Consider the following 16,946-nt stretch of genomic DNA (forward strand, 5'->3'; position numbering starts at 1 on the left):
AGATTATACGTCGGTGTTTCTTATCCTATCCTTAACAACATAATTTCCGTCACCGCGATAATTAGTCCCACGCTATCTTCCGGACGAATATCGCGACTATTTTCGAAAGGCTAGCACTTTCTCGTGGAAATAAAGCCATTAAAAAAGAAGAAAAAAGTAATCGCAAGATCGGAAACGCGAGGTCGATTAAAATCTCCGCAAGTGGCTCGCGACCAGCATGGCAATCAGCGCCGGTATTATTAAAACGAATTCGCTGTGCGCCATTCCTACAATTAGTAGACACTTCGCTTGGTCCACAATTAAAGCTGCTGACTCAAAATAAACCGCTGTGAGCGTGCTCGTTCCGTTAGCTTATCGCGAATGGAATAATTACACGTTGTAAGTTTCGTTGTAATTTCTTTTTCGTCGCTAGTCAAGCCGGTATGAAGCGCGATCGCGCGAAGATGATCATTCTTACGCGACGTTTTAAGGAAGTTCCGCGTTCGCAGTCGCTGCAACCGGATCGTTATCCCTGTGCGTTTTAAGTGCACCGCGTTTAAATGCATTAAAGCGTTTTTCAAGCTTTTGGCAAAACAATCGCAAATAGAACGCTTCTTTAACTTTTTTTTAGAGATTTGAATTTCGTAATCTTCGAAAAAAGTTGACATCTAATTCCGTTACTTAAATTTGTTGTACAATGTTGAATTTATTCGGTTCGTCCTTCATTTTAATTAAATGCAGCCTGTCCAGCTAATTCCGTCGTGTTCTCTCTGTAAAGACATTAAGAACGAATCCGACAGATGTAAAACTTGCAAGTTTTATTCGTTGATGCTCCAGAAGAGCGAAGGGACTTTATCGCTGACAGCGATTAATGAGAATGCTACGTAGGAAGATTGTACCCCAGTTATTTATGAAAGCTTGTAGGTTGAGGTTAGGTGGAGGAATATGTGTTGAATTGTCGGAGGGTCCTTTGTCTAGACATTTGCAGTCCATGGCTTACGAAATAATTAGTAGTAAGCATCGTACTAAACGTATTATATTCCTAGCGAATATCTGCGCATTTTAAAATCGCAAAAAGGAAACCTAACTATTTCTCGATTAATTAATCGCCTCAACTATATACGGCCTGCGTTCGCCCACGAGCAAACAAACAGAGGAAGAAACGCAACGACGCTTTCAGCTAGCATAACCGTAACAATCCGTAACCACAGAGTGGCGTAATCGCCTCGTAAGACGTCGCGATACCGTCGCCGGATTGATACGACATCTGTATCGGACAATTTCTCGAGCGGTTCCGTGTCCGTATATCGATTCGCTGGTTCCGAATGGCGAACGGAAAATTGCGGATGCGTGTCCGGTATAGCAGGATCAAGCGCCGTATGGTCGTCGCGTATAGTCCGCGTTGCGGCGGCGGTATGGTTACGGGATGGGTGACAAGAAGCTGATCACGAGAAGCTGGTGGGCACACTGGCGCGTTACAGCGTATCCTGTAAACGCGAGCAGACCGCTCGCTTTCCGCCTAGCGCCGATTTGATGCATGGATACCAGTTTGCCACACTCCGCGCGCAATACTGCATATTGGCTGGTATTGGGCGATCCATCATACCGCAAGACACCGGCACATCGCTCATTCGCCTTAACGCTCCAGATGCCGTTGCCAACTTCGACGTGGAGAGACGGCTGGCCTCGTACATTCTGCCGCTAGAATGAACGCGGCAGGAGGGGCGACGTTTAGGGGTGGAAAAGGGGCGGAACGAGCGGGAAGGGGTTAGCATTGCACTTCCGTGTTTCGCGCGTTGCCGGAAGTGGAACGCATCCATAATTCCGGAGGCTCTGAGACGAGAAGACTACGGCTGCCGGCGGATGACGGTTCGTTCGTCTTGAGATTACGGGATATTAACGATCGGGAGCTGGCGTCGTTTCCAGCTAGTTTGCACGAATGCCTTCCAATCGTTCTGTCCGTAATTATTTTTTCAAATAGATTTATCGTGGATTTCGTTTAGCGATGTCTTTGTTTTGTTACCAGCGTTCGGACGTTGGCGTGTTAAACGCAGGGCTGAAGATAAGAAAGTTTCGTTGTTTTCTACGGCACAATGCGAGTTTCTGCAGTTGCTAGTCACGGGACACGGTCTTTACGGCTGTTGTACTTTCGATCGCTCAGTTTCGTACGTTTTGATGGTTGAACTGCAGCGTGAATAGCAGGTGTTTCAGTTTGAGGCGAATTTCCCTGAGAGTAGGATTTTTGGTTTCAGTGACAGATTATCCTACTATTAGATTTTCTTCTCTGTTTCTATATATCCGTGTTGGTATTTCCAACATGGTTATTACTATATTTGACGCATCTTATCATTTGCTTAGCAACTAGCTAATTTCGAAACAAACGTCGTACATTCAAACTACGTACACACTCAGGCAGAAATGTTTAATATTTCTTAATGATAAAACTAAAGGCAACGAGGATAGTTATTTTGTTTAGTCTAGAACTTCGACGAAGGAAACTACGACGATTAATTCCACCGAAACAGTTTCAACCCGATCAAAGCAAAATGAGAAAATCCAACTTTGAAATATGCCACAAAGTCGGACATTCTCCAAAGGTTTAAGTTCATCTAAAAACCGGACGGCTGATGACTCTTGCGCTTCTGAAAGCACGAGCTCGTTCACATGGCAACTGGAACGCGCGTCCAGAAAATACTAGTAACCAGAAAAAGAGTATGGCGTATGTTTATAATTACTCTTTTCATATCTCGCAGGGCCTGGTGTCGATTACTCTCTTTCGGTTCTAGCCGTAGGGCTATACACGGGTCAAAGATTCCGAACAATTCAGTTTCTTCGCGTGCCAGTAACTTCGCCTACATTCGTACACGTACACGTAAATACATATGCATGTTTCATTCGCTGTCTTTTCCTTGTTATTCTGCATGCCTTTGATCCCTTTATTGTAGAGGAAACTTTGACGGCGCTTAGAATATATTTTGCTTTTCAGAATTTCGATTTCTGTAGAAATGAAAACGTATCGACGATCCGGAAAATTCTGAGTGCAAGCTGGTTGACCCGTACATTTCACGCTCGCAATTTCCCCCAGCAAAGTATCTCGGGGGTTTCCGAACGTTTCTCGCTAAAGCGGTCATCAACTCGGCTACGTGTAATGCACGGGCGCGCGCGTGTTTGCACGATTACGCTTGCCGTACGAACATGAAAACCACCTTTCGCAGATTTCTGACCAACGAAACGAGAATATCTCCCCTAAACTCTGGTTCGATAACATGCGATTTGGTAGAATCGATCCCTCCGCATGAGAAACGAACTATTCCAACTTCGTTTCACGTAGCAATCGTTCGTCGAATTGACTTCTCCGCGGTGTGTGGGCGTCGAATAGTTTTAGGCCTTAAGCCCAGTTGCCGAGCAATTGTTACGAGTATGTTTTCGTGGTAAAATAAGGCGATTCTTCAAGCGGAGCAACTTGTCATAGCGTTATTACGCGATTCGATTAATTTTCTCTTCGCATTTTATTGGGTTGGCAACTAAGCCATTTGGTGGTATTCGCAAAACCCGCAATCACTTAGTTGCCGAGCTAATAGTACAATTTAGTACGGTAACCAAAGAAAGTGTTCGAATACTATTCGAAAGAAGAAAGAAACTTTTTCTGAGTAAATTGTGCGTTATTTTGAAATTTTTGGTCTCGCAAACGTTCACGACGATTAGACGACCGCCTGCACGATATAAATAAAAGTTTGATAGCGACGAAAAGAGAACTACGATGCAACAGAGAAGCCAGTTTTCATACATTTCATACACTTTAACTGTAAGTTATATTCTTTCTTATAAAGTTGATAGTCACGATGATCCGATACGACGATGGCAACCTAATAATACTGTTTACCTTAAACATCAAAGCTTCCAGAATTGCCTCCACTTAGTCTTCGTTACGGTAGCATATGTTGCGTGTGGTAGCGTATAAAAGAAAAAAATCGTACAAGCCTCATGAAACATCGACTTGAAATATTGCCGCGATTTTTATCTTTGCTCAACGTTGTCTCGTTTAATAATTTAAGCTCTATTTGCTAATATTACGCTGCGCGTATTTTGCCGAGTACGCTGTACTATATCACACGATAATGTTTTATAACACAACGTGCGCAATTGAGCATGGGGCGATCTTCGTGTAAAAATAAATTGAGAATAATAGAAATTTCTTTACCTAGGGCTCCGTCTCCGGGGAAATCGATTTTAAACGGTTTCCGAGTATAAATATATTTGACTGTAACGGCGAATTTAATTTGAAAAGGTAAAACATGTATTAGCATTAGAAAAAGTAAAAAGTTTAGAGACTTTTATTGTGCTTTTTCTACGGAGAGTGAGAAAGGTTGTACAGACAGCGAAGAAGAATAACAAGGTCAGGCTCAGGTTGCGAAACAGTTTCAACAATTTTCAAAATAAACCTACGATTATGTACTTTTCGAGAATTCGAAGCGAACGGAATCTAACGTAAATTTTCGAGGTGTGATAAATATTCAAGTTCCGACAAATTATGCGTTTGTTGAGATGTGTAAGTGTTAGAAATCTGAAATAAACGGTGGTCGCAATCTAACGAGAGTCTTGACCACCATGCAGATAGTTAAATAGCGGAGGAAGCTCGGTTAGGTTCGCGTTTGCAATGGCGAGAAGTTTCCTGATTTCGAGTGTTCGCTGGATTATCGCGTTCGTAAATAGAAACGAACGGGAAATTGTTCCCGATTCTCCGATAAGAAACACGGCGAAGATAGGATCGAACGGCGTTTTGGCCAACAACTTTTAGTTGATGCTATCTTTTATTTAGTCATTTGCGGTAATGGAACGAGGAACATCGCCAGGAAGTCATTTACTTCCGAATAATTAATTAATCTTGTTTTTTAATCTGCAAGCCGCGTCGCTTAACCAGAAATTAAAAATTATTAGGAATTTTTCGTCTGGAAAGTATCTGCAATGTTGAGCCATTTAGTTTGAAAGAACACGATTTCTTTGAAATCGAACGTTCTATTAAAAAAATAATTAATTTGTAATTAATTAATTTACTACATTTTGAAAATTGCCAAATTTTTATTCAAAACAATTTCCTTGATGTTGTACTTCTCGATGCATCACTCATGCACGTTTTTAAGGGTATCAATTTTATTTAATTAATAACAATGCAAAGTGCCAACGGAAAGAATCTTTAGGAGGAAGGAAATTGTCAGGTGAGCGTTGAAAGTGAAAATCGATCGGAAATAAATTAGTTTAAGGAATATGGGCTACGAGGTAGAACACCAACGCCTAACTGACACAATTTTTGAAAGGTTTCTTAGCCCTTTGAAACTCTCAAACATGTTGAAGAAAAGAAAATTATTATATTTTGAATAAAGGAAGTACGAATTGTTATCGACGTAATGGTACATGTGTGTGTAATGTTTCTAATCATATTTCTATGGTACTTGAAATATTTTTGTGGCGCTAGAATTCGATTTTCATGGCGACTTATCGATAAAGATAGATAAATATCAGATACGTTAATTTTACTTCTTTCAGGTACAACCGTGACGTAATTCATTTTCGACAGAAATAGAACAACATTTGAGAAATAGAATATCTATAAATAAAGAAATTATTACGTAGACGAGATTGGAAATTCGAGTGACGGACTTACACGCTTTACGATCTTTACAGAAATTCTGACTTTTATTATCGAATGTGCCATAAAATATTCAGTACCTGTGGTAACGGCTAGTCATAGTTTTAATTTTTTATGTCCCTGTAAAGTTTCATTAAAATCCGAGAGTTACACTGCGTGTGCTTCCCTTGTCAGAGTTAGTTACAATTTGCATACTACGCAACGTACATTAAAATATTGCACTGCAATTTTATAGGCTTCGTCAGAAATTCTCACTTTTATAAGTTAAAATTAAGCCTAATATTACTGTTAAACTTTATGTCGAGTAAATAACTCTCATTTATCGTTTTTCTCGCCAATTATACTTCTTATTCCGAAAGCAATTTGACATAACGCATGCGAATATATCTATGCCCATACGTATCTTCGCACGAAAGCATCGAAGAAAATCAGCGATTTAGTTTCACCGTAATCTAATGGTATTTTATAGCAAAGTGCACCACAGACACGTTTATATTCGTGTACATAACAGGAGAAACACATTTATGTTTGTAACAAGGGCACGATTGAATTACGCACGAATGACAGAAGGCAACGCAGAAACCGATGTTTTCTTTCTTTTTTTTTTTTAGCTGAAAACATACAAGCTATTTTGTAACGTTACGCGTTGCCAAAAGACAAATAAGAAAATGAAGAAAAATATAAGCGAAAGAACACAAAAAATTCTGTGGCTAGTAAAAAAAACAAAACAAACGGAAGCTTCAGGTAAACATGATTTACCGTAACCGTTTCGCCGTTTCATAACCAGAACCACGTAGGAACACAGGATAGGAATGCGAAATACCATCAAGAAATGCAAATGTTTCCGCAAAGAGCGAAGATCCATTAAGCTTCGCGAAATCTCGTTTTCTCTTTCGTTCTCGGTTTAAACCAAGCGTCCTTTGCATTTTAATGTTTACACTCGTCCGATGAAAGGCGCAAACAAAAAGAAGGCCGAAGGCAAAGAGGAAAGGAAAGAGAAAACAACTAAAGAAAATGAAGAAAAGAATGGAAAAGTAAAGAAATAAAAAATGGAAACGAGCCTCGAATCGTCCTTTTTTTTTTTCTTTTTTTTACTAGTTTTCAGCGCTCACGCTCGGTTATATTCTTCCTCCGTTCGAATCCGCGGGCGCGTTTTTCGCAGCGTTCGTTCTCTACCATTTATTCGCGCGCGGCTTTTTGTGCTCGCACAATGACGATCGATATAATCACATTTGCCGCAAGTAGAAACTTATACCGTTCCCTAAGAGAGATTCTTCTTTGTTTCATCATACGTCGAGAGGATAAGGAGAGAGAAAGACAGAGAGACGGAGACAGAAAGCCAGTTTCGCGCGTGTCGGTCAGAATAAAAATTGTCGGCGGTGAGTTTTATCCCAGCGAAGTTAGGGCCACAAAGCTTTTATTCGCTGCGCGCGGCCGTGCGCTCTTTTGTGCCGGTCTTTATCCGTTTCTGAGGGAGAGACGGTTTTCATTAGGAGTCCGCGTGACGAATTATCGTTGGAAAAGCAAGTTTCCCTTCCTAATGGATCGTCGATTACTTCTTACGGGTTCTTACTTTGATCGCAAAAGAATGTGTAAAGTGCTTGTTACATGTAGCTGTTTTGTTTGTGGAGATGTTTGCTTTAAAGAAAACCAGAGGCTGTTAACAGGTTCCTTTCCTGCGTTGCATTATCCACGTTAATCGAGTTACTAAGAATATCCAAGAATATCCACAGATGGACCCATGAATTTTGAAACTGTGCTTTGGTAGTATTCGTAGAATATCGATGTAAAACTGGTTTAAATTGAAATTGAAAACTTAAGAGGAAGAAAGACGATAAGTACGTAGAACCGTTAGCTAACGTCAATAAACGTTGAAATATAAAACAGAATAGAGCAGTGCTCAGGCGATTGGTACAAGAATTATTAATTAGTTATATAAAGAAATTAAATTTCCTTCCACACTGGATATTTTTAACGTAGTACAAAATAGTAAACGTGCAAGCAAGATAAAAGGGAATTCGGGAGGATATCAATTGTGACAGATGTGATCCCTTTGAGTTCCTTAATGTGTAAGTTTTTAATTTTACATCAAGTGCTTGATGATAATTTAGAACATTCGCGAGGATCAAAATTCAAAGGTTACGTATAAAAGGTGAATTATGGGTATTACTATGCAAGAACAGGTGATTAAATTTCTTATTCAAAAACCTACAAATGTTCTACTTCAGTTCTACTTAATCCGTAATCTTCTTCCAATTATATTTCCCTGTAATTGTACAATTCATAAAGTTAGACAGATGAATCTGATTAGAGATATTAGATTCTCAGGGAATTATGTTTGATTCCGAATAGCAGAGAGTACAGCGATTCTGCGATTAAAAAGCCGCAATGCAGAAGTCGGCAGGTAGGTGTACGTATTGCTGACTATTCGCGCTTTCACGCCTCTTTAGTCTCCTGTGGCCTCTAGTCCCGCGCAACGATGTTTGCCAGCGGTGAGACTGCACCCTTTCATAGTATCGCATAATTTTGCATACAAACCTCAAGCATAAACATACCAATTTGTTGTTATATACGCAAATATACGTTATATAGCAAAATGACATAAATAACAAAATTATGATAAAAATTACTAGTATCCGTAGAAATACTTGGACTTCTTCGCGTATCTATATCGATCGATAAACGGTATACAATTACATAATTTTTCGTGATATCGTTATCATGTCCGAAATGAACAGACCCGATTATACGAATTCAAAGAACTCCAAATGCCGCGTTCTCATTTATAAAATTATTATCCATCTTGCGATCGCAAAACGATAGGGAAGAAACGATGAAATACCAACCACGTAATGGATCGATATTTGAAATCAGTCAGGTGTATCGTATTTCTCAAACAGCATGGAGTTCGGTCTCGCTGTTATTTCGCGACTTTCATTTCACTCGGTTCGATTATACGTTGGAAAATGGTTGGAACGGTTGGTCATGCGATCTTCAGCAGTTAACGTCAACAGAGAGAAAGGACAGTCGTCGGATTTTCAAAACAGTCACGCAGAAACGCCTTGCTGTTAGTCGATGCACGGTAGAATGGCTTTATCTCGTTATCACTGGCACAGACCGTGGCAAACATAGGAGTAACGAGGCGAAGTTGGCAGTTGCGGTTCGCTTTCCCGCGTATATACGAATCCTTCTGGTCGATCTACCGTGTGTATAGAGCATAGGGAGCTTCCGGGACGCTCGCGCGATGTCACTGAAAAAGCTCAGCGTGGAAACGAACTCTGGTAAATGATCACTTTTATCGATCTCTTTTCACCTGAAGAGCACGTAGCGCACGCTGCAAGATAGCGTGAGCTTCGTTCGCCAAGCAGTCACGACGCAGTCAATCGCCAAAAGAGATAAGACACACCATGGGACTGTCGAGCTGAGAGGGCGGCTTCCGTTCAAAAGAATTTGCAAGTTAGCCGGGTTACGTGTCTCTTCAGCTACCGTCAGCGAACGAGTTTATCCATGAAAGGCGAGCTGCAGTTGCGAAAAACTGGATGGAATATTCTACCGAGTGAATTTCAAGCAAAGATTGGTTTCTACTTGAAAAATATTATCGATCGTAGAATGTGTTTGCCATATACGTAGACTTTTAAAGAATAACGCACGATTTGGTTAAAGAAAGCGATTCGAATGTTTTGTAGGATTTACTCGGCGATAAGTACCGTATTCGCTTAGACGATTTCCTCGTTCGAAACACTCGAGCGCTTCCCTTCTGATACCATTCAGCTTTTGAGCCTTTAGGTTCTTTTGACGACAAGGATTTCTTGGTCCAGCGGTTCACTTGACGCCGGTAACCTCTCGATCTTAAGGTTTAGTCGACGTCAGGGACCTTCCCATACCAGGCTTCATTTGGAATCAAAGTCATCTTTGTCCCTGGCCTTAAAATCAAGTTTTCGACTTCAAAGTTCGTTTGCCACCAATTCGTATAGCATATTCAGATATCGATTAGGCGCCACGTGTTACAAAATAGCAAAGCTTAGGCATCGAGAATATTTCATTGCCCAAGGCGTTTAAATCATGATTCACGATAGTCGAGGATTTTTCAGGGTGGTTCTATGATGATTTATGAGCTAAGTCGCGAGCAACGATGCGCTGTAGCGCTCGGATGCGTGCATATGCGAGGGAATAATTATTATTAAATTACTTGACCCGACGCACCGAGCGGAATCTCGTTTCACGGCGTTACTGACACGCATGAATGATTACGTTGCGGATCCTAATTCAGACGTGCGATATCGCATTATACAGCTTGCCACGTACGTTCCCTCGAATTCCATTACGTCACGATCCACCTGATCTGATATGTCATTCGTTTGTACGATGAATCCACCGCTTATCGTGGATTCCCCGTTTTCTTTGGCGCCTCGTTCGTTCAAAATCGCCCGACACTTCAATCGTTTTGACACTTTGCTAGTCGATCAGGTTCTAATCACTACGCGTTTCGCGCGAGCACCGATGGAGGGACAAATAATGCGAGATTTCAATATCGTACAGTTTCTATTATCCGTAGCCTTGCGTCCAAGTAATTCATCGTTAAACTCCGGATATTTATGCAGTTAATTGTAATATTATTTCTTAATTCCAATTATGTACAATATATACGTTTCCTTTACTATAGGCTTCAACGATTCGAGATAAATCAATCGGAACCGAGTATAATCGTTACGCTAGTTGCAAAATTAGCGCGAAAGAATCGATGAAATATCTGGATAATTCGATCATCGGTATAATTCGCGAAACACAAAAAATTCCGGCTTGAAATGCCAACGATCCGATCGGGGTCCTCGTTCATCCCACCCCTGTCAGTGCGCCACAACAACGATCATTCTCCCTTTAACGCGTTTACACAGGACACCGGGCATTGATTAAACGTCCGCGGAATATGTAACGTAGAAAACTAGTGTTGGTGGAATCGAGTTGCGGTGCGAATTCTGTACGTTACCGGCAATCGAATTGCGGTTTAGATTCGGCCGCAATAGCGAGGATAGAATTTTCAAAGGATCGTAGCCGGAACGAGGAGAACGGGACACGGTGATAAAAGAGGGAATGTCGGTTCGAAACGAAAATCTAACGAACGCGTTATCAATCCTGTGACGAAGTTCTGTTACGACGGTATCCCACGCTCGTACTCGTAGAGTTTCCAAAATTGACAAAAACTCCAAAGACGGAAAAGGAAAAGGAACTGGATGAATTTCTTAGCGATACAACTGCGTATCATTCAGCGACTTCTTCTCGCTGTTCTTATTCGTTCCACGCGTCCTTCGTTTCATATACGGTAACCTACGAGAATATTGGAACACTCGTAGCAAACCTTTCACGAGCATAGAATAGACTCCCGTTTTAATCGCACTCCGCTCTAACCGATCATGCATCACTCGGTGTCTGATCATACACTTGCTATTCTACTGACGTCGAGGTATTTCGTACTGTACTTCCAGACACCGCTATAACTTCCAATATCGACTGTTACTGATGACTAGTTGGAAATTGTGATTGCGATTATGTACCGAGACGCGATATTCCGTAAAACCTATATCTTTGATACTATTAATCGCGAAATGCAAACTTATCGTTGTTATTTTTCCTGAGTTATTGAAATTTTTGGAACTGCTTATTTATCGTTGGTTTCAGATTCTGATAATATAATCGTAATAGCAGTGTCTCGTTACAGTACCAATGAAATTTCCAAATATTTTATACGACACGCGCAATGTATGATTTTCTATAGTTTCACGAGCCACTGTAGCAAAGAATTCTGTGGTTCTCTTATCGAGCTTCCGAACCTCCTGGTTTCGGTATTTTCCGTAGTACGTCTTTGTTTCGACGTCTCGAGGACACACAGTGTCGACAGCGAGAAAAGAAATTCCTCGTCCGAACGTCGACAAGAAGGTACCATTACGCGAGGACCGTTCTTTGGGCGTTGATCGTGACGAGGAATCCGGAGCGGGCTTCCGGATACAGCTCTTCGAGCTGTATCCAGCCGTTTATTGGATTCGTGAACTTTGCCACGGGGTATGTAATAACCGAGCGGGCGAAAACCCCGTAAATCCGTGAGAAAAGAAGAGGAGGAAAAGCGAAAGAAAAGAGTGGAGAAGGATAAGGTCGAAGGAAAGGAGAAACTGCCGCTCTTAAGGAGTCTGGACAGATGGAACGATATTATTGTGCCATTGAAACGAGCGCGGTATTGAAAAAGTTTGTTCTCTGCGTATTTCGATAAATGATTAATGCACGGCAACGTGGAAAATTCCCGAACCGATTTTTATTCTCCGTTCGTCTACGCTTCTACATTTTAATAGCTTTCTCCTTCTCGAACGCGATGCTTCTGTACTCTTCGCAATTATATTATCTTCCTAAATGAGTCGTATTCAAAGTTTGTCAAGAATAGCGAAAAAATATATTTTTCTACCACGGTTAGTAAAAAGTTAATCGCTTGACAAATTTTTAACGAAGTTATATCATTTCGAACGTAGTGGAACATTAATTTCTATCAAAAGCGAAGTAGCTTGAGTCGAAAATGCCGAAAAAATGGAAATAAATTCATAAGTACGAATTCAGACGGATTAAGAAGTTTTTTAGAAAATTAAGAATGTTCAAAGAATGTTCAATCGTCACAACGCTAAGAAATTAATACAATAGAAAGATAAATATATAGTCATAAAGTTTTTATTGAAAATAAGAGAATAAAATTTCTGTATATTTATGAATAAATTTACTTGTATCGTTCTCAAGCAATAATACATATTTTTTAGATTTGCAACGACGTGTGTAATTAGCACAAAATGTGTATTTACCTACAAAAGTTCAACATCAGTTTTATAAGCACAATTTCCAATTTTACTTAACTACATTTTCAAAGTTCAAGCGAACTACGAAGCAAAATTATGACTAAGACTTCGAAGATGTTGTCACACTCTTTCTATGCGAACGAACGAGTGTAACGTTTTCACGAATGGTATAATAAGTTTTGAAACGCCGAATGACCGCGACGTCTCACAGGTATGCAATTTTACGAGAAAACAGCGAGAAACGATTGATCCGGAATGGCTGGCGCGACAATGACAGGGGAACCACCGCCTTTTCGTCGTGAAGTATATTTTCGGCCGTGAGCTTTTGCTCTCGCAATCGTAAATGCCACTAGATGCAAATACAGTCGTCGGCGAATGGGTCGACTGCATTTACCGCAACAGAATATCGATGCCGTGGAAAGTTTGGCCATACGAATTCACCGAGAGAGTAAACTTTCAGGATACCCTCCGGCTGTCTGAATATTCATCGTACTGCGACTAAAAACGCAGAAAACTCCTAGTTGTCTCCCTGGAATGACTGGCAGTGATCTCGCGCAATCTATCAACGTAACAGAATCGAAGCATCTTCTCGATCGGAAGGTGTATTTTCGCAGTTTGGAAAGCGCGATAACGCGTGCTTCGTCGCGCCAATTGTAGGCGCGTTGAAATATTTCTACCACTTTCGCTAAGTTTGTCGTCGTTGTCCGAATATTCGTTACGTTGATTCGATTTTCTCGAATTTAGGGTATTTCGTTGACTGGAATTTTGAATTTGTCGTTTTCGTGATTGTTGGAGTGAGATAAGGTAAAATCAAGGGATGTTTCCGATACCGTTTGCTCGTCGTGCTGATACTGCAACAGTGCTGATGCTGCGACAAACTGAAAACAGCATGACCGAGTCGATAGAACGTCGACTTGGCAAACTTAATTCATTTTCGATCGGTAATCCTGTTTTATCTCTCTGACACAGCAACGATTAAATCAGACGAAAGCATCTTTACGGAAATCGCGATTTCGATGGATGATAATTAATTTCCAATAAATGGGAACGTTCGAAGGAATTCGTTTCGGCGTTAAAATTGTCCGATTCATCGAGTTGGCAATTTCACGATCGCGATATTAAAACACATCGCGATGAACGTTCGTTCAATCGAATGATCGCCGTTTCTCTTCCCTATCCGCTGTTGATCGGTACGTATTTTTAAATACCTGGAAAGTCGAACACTCGCGGATGGACTTATCGGTATGCGTCGCGAATAATACGAAAATTCATTTGGCCTCCGTCGAAAAGCTTGCTAAAACAACAAAGCTCCGGCCGAAACGCGTTTACCGCGCGTTGCACGCCGTGCGTTTATTTTCGTTCGGACTAATTCAGCATTCAGCCGGCATAACCGAGGAAAGTATCGATTTTAAGCCGCGCTGAAATGCGTTTTTAACGTTCTTTTCATTCGTATAAACACTCGATCGAGCCCGTCTCTCCCCAATTACAACGCGTTTTGCACTTTTCGCGACGCGTTTAGATCGCCTGCAGCGATTCGAAGAACGCCGCGCCGGCCGATTCGATGTGAATGTTCGAGAAATGGACAAAAGGGAATAGGTTGAGGTGAGAAAGAGTTGTTAAATGTAATGCGTTAATTCCCGGTTTAATAGAGAGATATTGTATTGCTGTATCTTTCGTGAGATAATAATTCAATGATTATCCTGTGATAAAACGAAATTTCGTTACACGATTATGTTCATATAGGTACAATGACGAGAATATAAATGGAGGAAATCCTTGTACCAAATATAACTTCATTTGCTTCGTAATTATTACTCGAAATAAAAACTTACAAGCTTGTTCTGCCTGAGATCGTATACCTTTGAATTGGATTGACCGAGCTCTTGACTGAACTTTTCAATACCATACTTTTATTTGCTTATACCGTTAGTTAATAATATATACTTTTCCAACCTAGTGGTTTCTCGAATTTATTATATTTCGCAACTTATAATTTATAATTTAGATAAGTATTCTATACGTCGTCCGTGTCTTTATTTATAACGGCAAACACAAAAAGTTATACTTTAATTTAATGCAGTTTGAAATTATTGGTCGAAATAAAAATCTACAATGTCTAAGAATACAAGAAGCATATTTCTCAATGCTAGATTCCAAGAAAATCGAGAAATGAATTTTTCATAATTATATTTTAAACGGGGGTGTGTGTTATAAATTTCAATCGGCTTGGAGTTTCTATTTAACAAATTGCTCGTATGCGTTCTTTTATTTTCTCGCTTATTTTTTTTTTTATCATAGCTAGTAACGTTCTCTTTTAATACGATATTTTGTCATTGAACGATTTCATCCGAAAGAAGCTTACAAGCAATTCTCTTAAGTAGAGCGACCAGGAGGATCGTATATTCCAGCGATCCTGTTGCGATTATCGCGAGTATTCTCGAATGTGTGATCGTCCTATCGTATTACGACATACTTGAAACGAGAGTTTCCACGAGAGTTCTCACGGTGCTGCTAATCCGAAAGCTCTTCGAGTCGAGGTTACGCTCGTTTGAAAATGCGTGAAGGATTAGCGAAAATAAGACAAAAATTCGGTAAATGTCGAAGAACGTTGGACACGTCATCTTTTCGAAATACCGACGACGTCATTCGTCGACAAACTTTTTTAGCCTTCGAGCGAGAGTTTCGACACACGTTCATGGCATGTTTTTTACTTATACGCTCGATATAACTGACAGTAATTATTTGACATAGCTATAATAATGGTACACTTGAACGATGAATATATACAATTCTTATTTTTCCTGCTTTTTTAAGGCGTACTTAATTTCATACTTATTTCGTTGATTTATTTTTACGTTCAGTCACATTCTTTTTCTCGGCCTTTCTGTGGTCGATCGTTCTTTTTCTAAGAAGGTATTTTTTGTCGACACCGGTAAGAATTCTGATAGAGTATGCGATTATCGACGATCGACTACCACGCGAAGTGGTCACCCGTGTAACGTTGGATCGAGTACTTCACTCTCTAAAAGTACAACCCTTTTATTTTTATTAGCCAACTAAGTTAGAACCGTATAGTCTACCAACGCACGTTTTCATGACCTCAAGCGATACATCCGATACCTTGAATAACAATGGCAAAAATGTTGTATAAAGCAGCAGGTTACGTCATCGTGACCATTAATCAAACTCGAAAACAATAATATCATCTCCTCGGTAATATAGACTTACGCTTCTATTTTCATCCATTATCCCAAGTAAGAAACAAATAATCCAATGATAACATCTTATTTCCAGTATCCTGACACGTGACTCGGGGTAAGTTCCGATTGAAAAAGTTTAAAAAATACCCGAGACCCTTTCTACCTTACATAGACCACAAGAGATCGCAGCATCGTCTTCGGAGACGAATTATCCCGAACGAGCGTACAAATTTATACCTCTCGTTCCCGGAGCAAGCCCTGAAAGGAATGTATCCATAAAATTTTCAGCCATTGGCGAGGTGGTATGGTTGGAATCGTGACTTCGCCGAGTCTATCTCGGCTCCGTTTTCATTGAATAATTGCGCGAATGGTAGAAAGGTGGCGGCGATTCGTTATCAGACGGACGTGTCGTTCGATTCCTCGGATCCGTAGAGTCCGACGGTGGATCACGCGCCTCGCGTGCTGCCGGTCTCACCGTGCGACCCGGTGTGTTTCACCAGGAGGAAAGGACGGCGGGTTTCGTGGCTCGCGTGGTCGAAGCGTGCCGTGAGCCAGCGCTGTAAACTTGCCTCGCTCGATCGTGCACATGCATTAAAGAACACTTTCCCAGCGCGGCCACCGATATTCACGATAGGCGGTGCTCGCTGGTTGAGCACTTTATTGCCTCGTCGCGTCGTCGCACGACCACGCATAATTTTCATCCGGCTTCTATGCGTCGAGCTAACGTCACCCCGACGTCGAGCGAATTAATTAACGATTAAGTGTCTCTCTCTCCCATTTCTATCCCCCATGATTCTCTAATCCCCGACCACACTCCGTCTCCTCGCAGAAACGCTGATTATCAGCGTTTAATTATTGCGGGCTAATCGTTGAACGTGTCGCCGGCAAACATCGTGCTCGGATAATTGGGCGTGACGCGTCTCTTGTGCGATCTGCTCCCTCTCTTATTTTCTCTCGTCGCTCGAGGCACTTCAAATTACCAACCTCTCGTTTCGATTCGTATACATATCGCGAAGGATTTTTCTCGGTAGTTTTAGTGGAACATGGTGGTTTTCGCTTGCCGTGAAACGAGTGCCAACGAGTGGATTTCGATACAAATTTGTAATATTCGTCGAGTAACAAAGCGGTGAAAGTAATGGAAATGTACTTGAAAATTGTAGCTTTATCGCTGTTTTTTACGTGTTTATGCTAATTCCTTAAAACAGTCTCGAAGATGTACGTGGTACGGTATCGTTTTTAATAAGACTGTAGGTACACCGCTGCTATTCTGAGTGACGCATCTGTGTACGT

At 41.0% G+C, this 16,946-nt stretch overlaps 2 protein-coding genes across 4 annotated transcripts in view; one reads left to right on the forward strand and one right to left on the reverse strand.

Annotated features, from left to right (window-relative positions):
- LOC117214866 overlaps positions 1–16,946 on the reverse strand; it is a 115,741-nt gene that overhangs the window by 17,013 nt on the left and 81,782 nt on the right. The gene's annotated exons all lie outside the window — the stretch shown is intronic.
- Positions 1–16,946, forward strand: part of LOC117214864 (protein O-mannosyl-transferase TMTC1-like) — a 280,632-nt gene that overhangs the window by 3,102 nt on the left and 260,584 nt on the right. The window lies entirely within an intron of this gene.

The sequence above is a fragment of the Bombus bifarius genome, unplaced genomic scaffold (assembly GCF_011952205.1).
Source record: "Bombus bifarius isolate JDL3187 unplaced genomic scaffold, Bbif_JDL3187 scf7180000009243, whole genome shotgun sequence".
Lineage (NCBI taxonomy): Eukaryota > Metazoa > Arthropoda > Insecta > Hymenoptera > Apidae > Bombus > Bombus bifarius.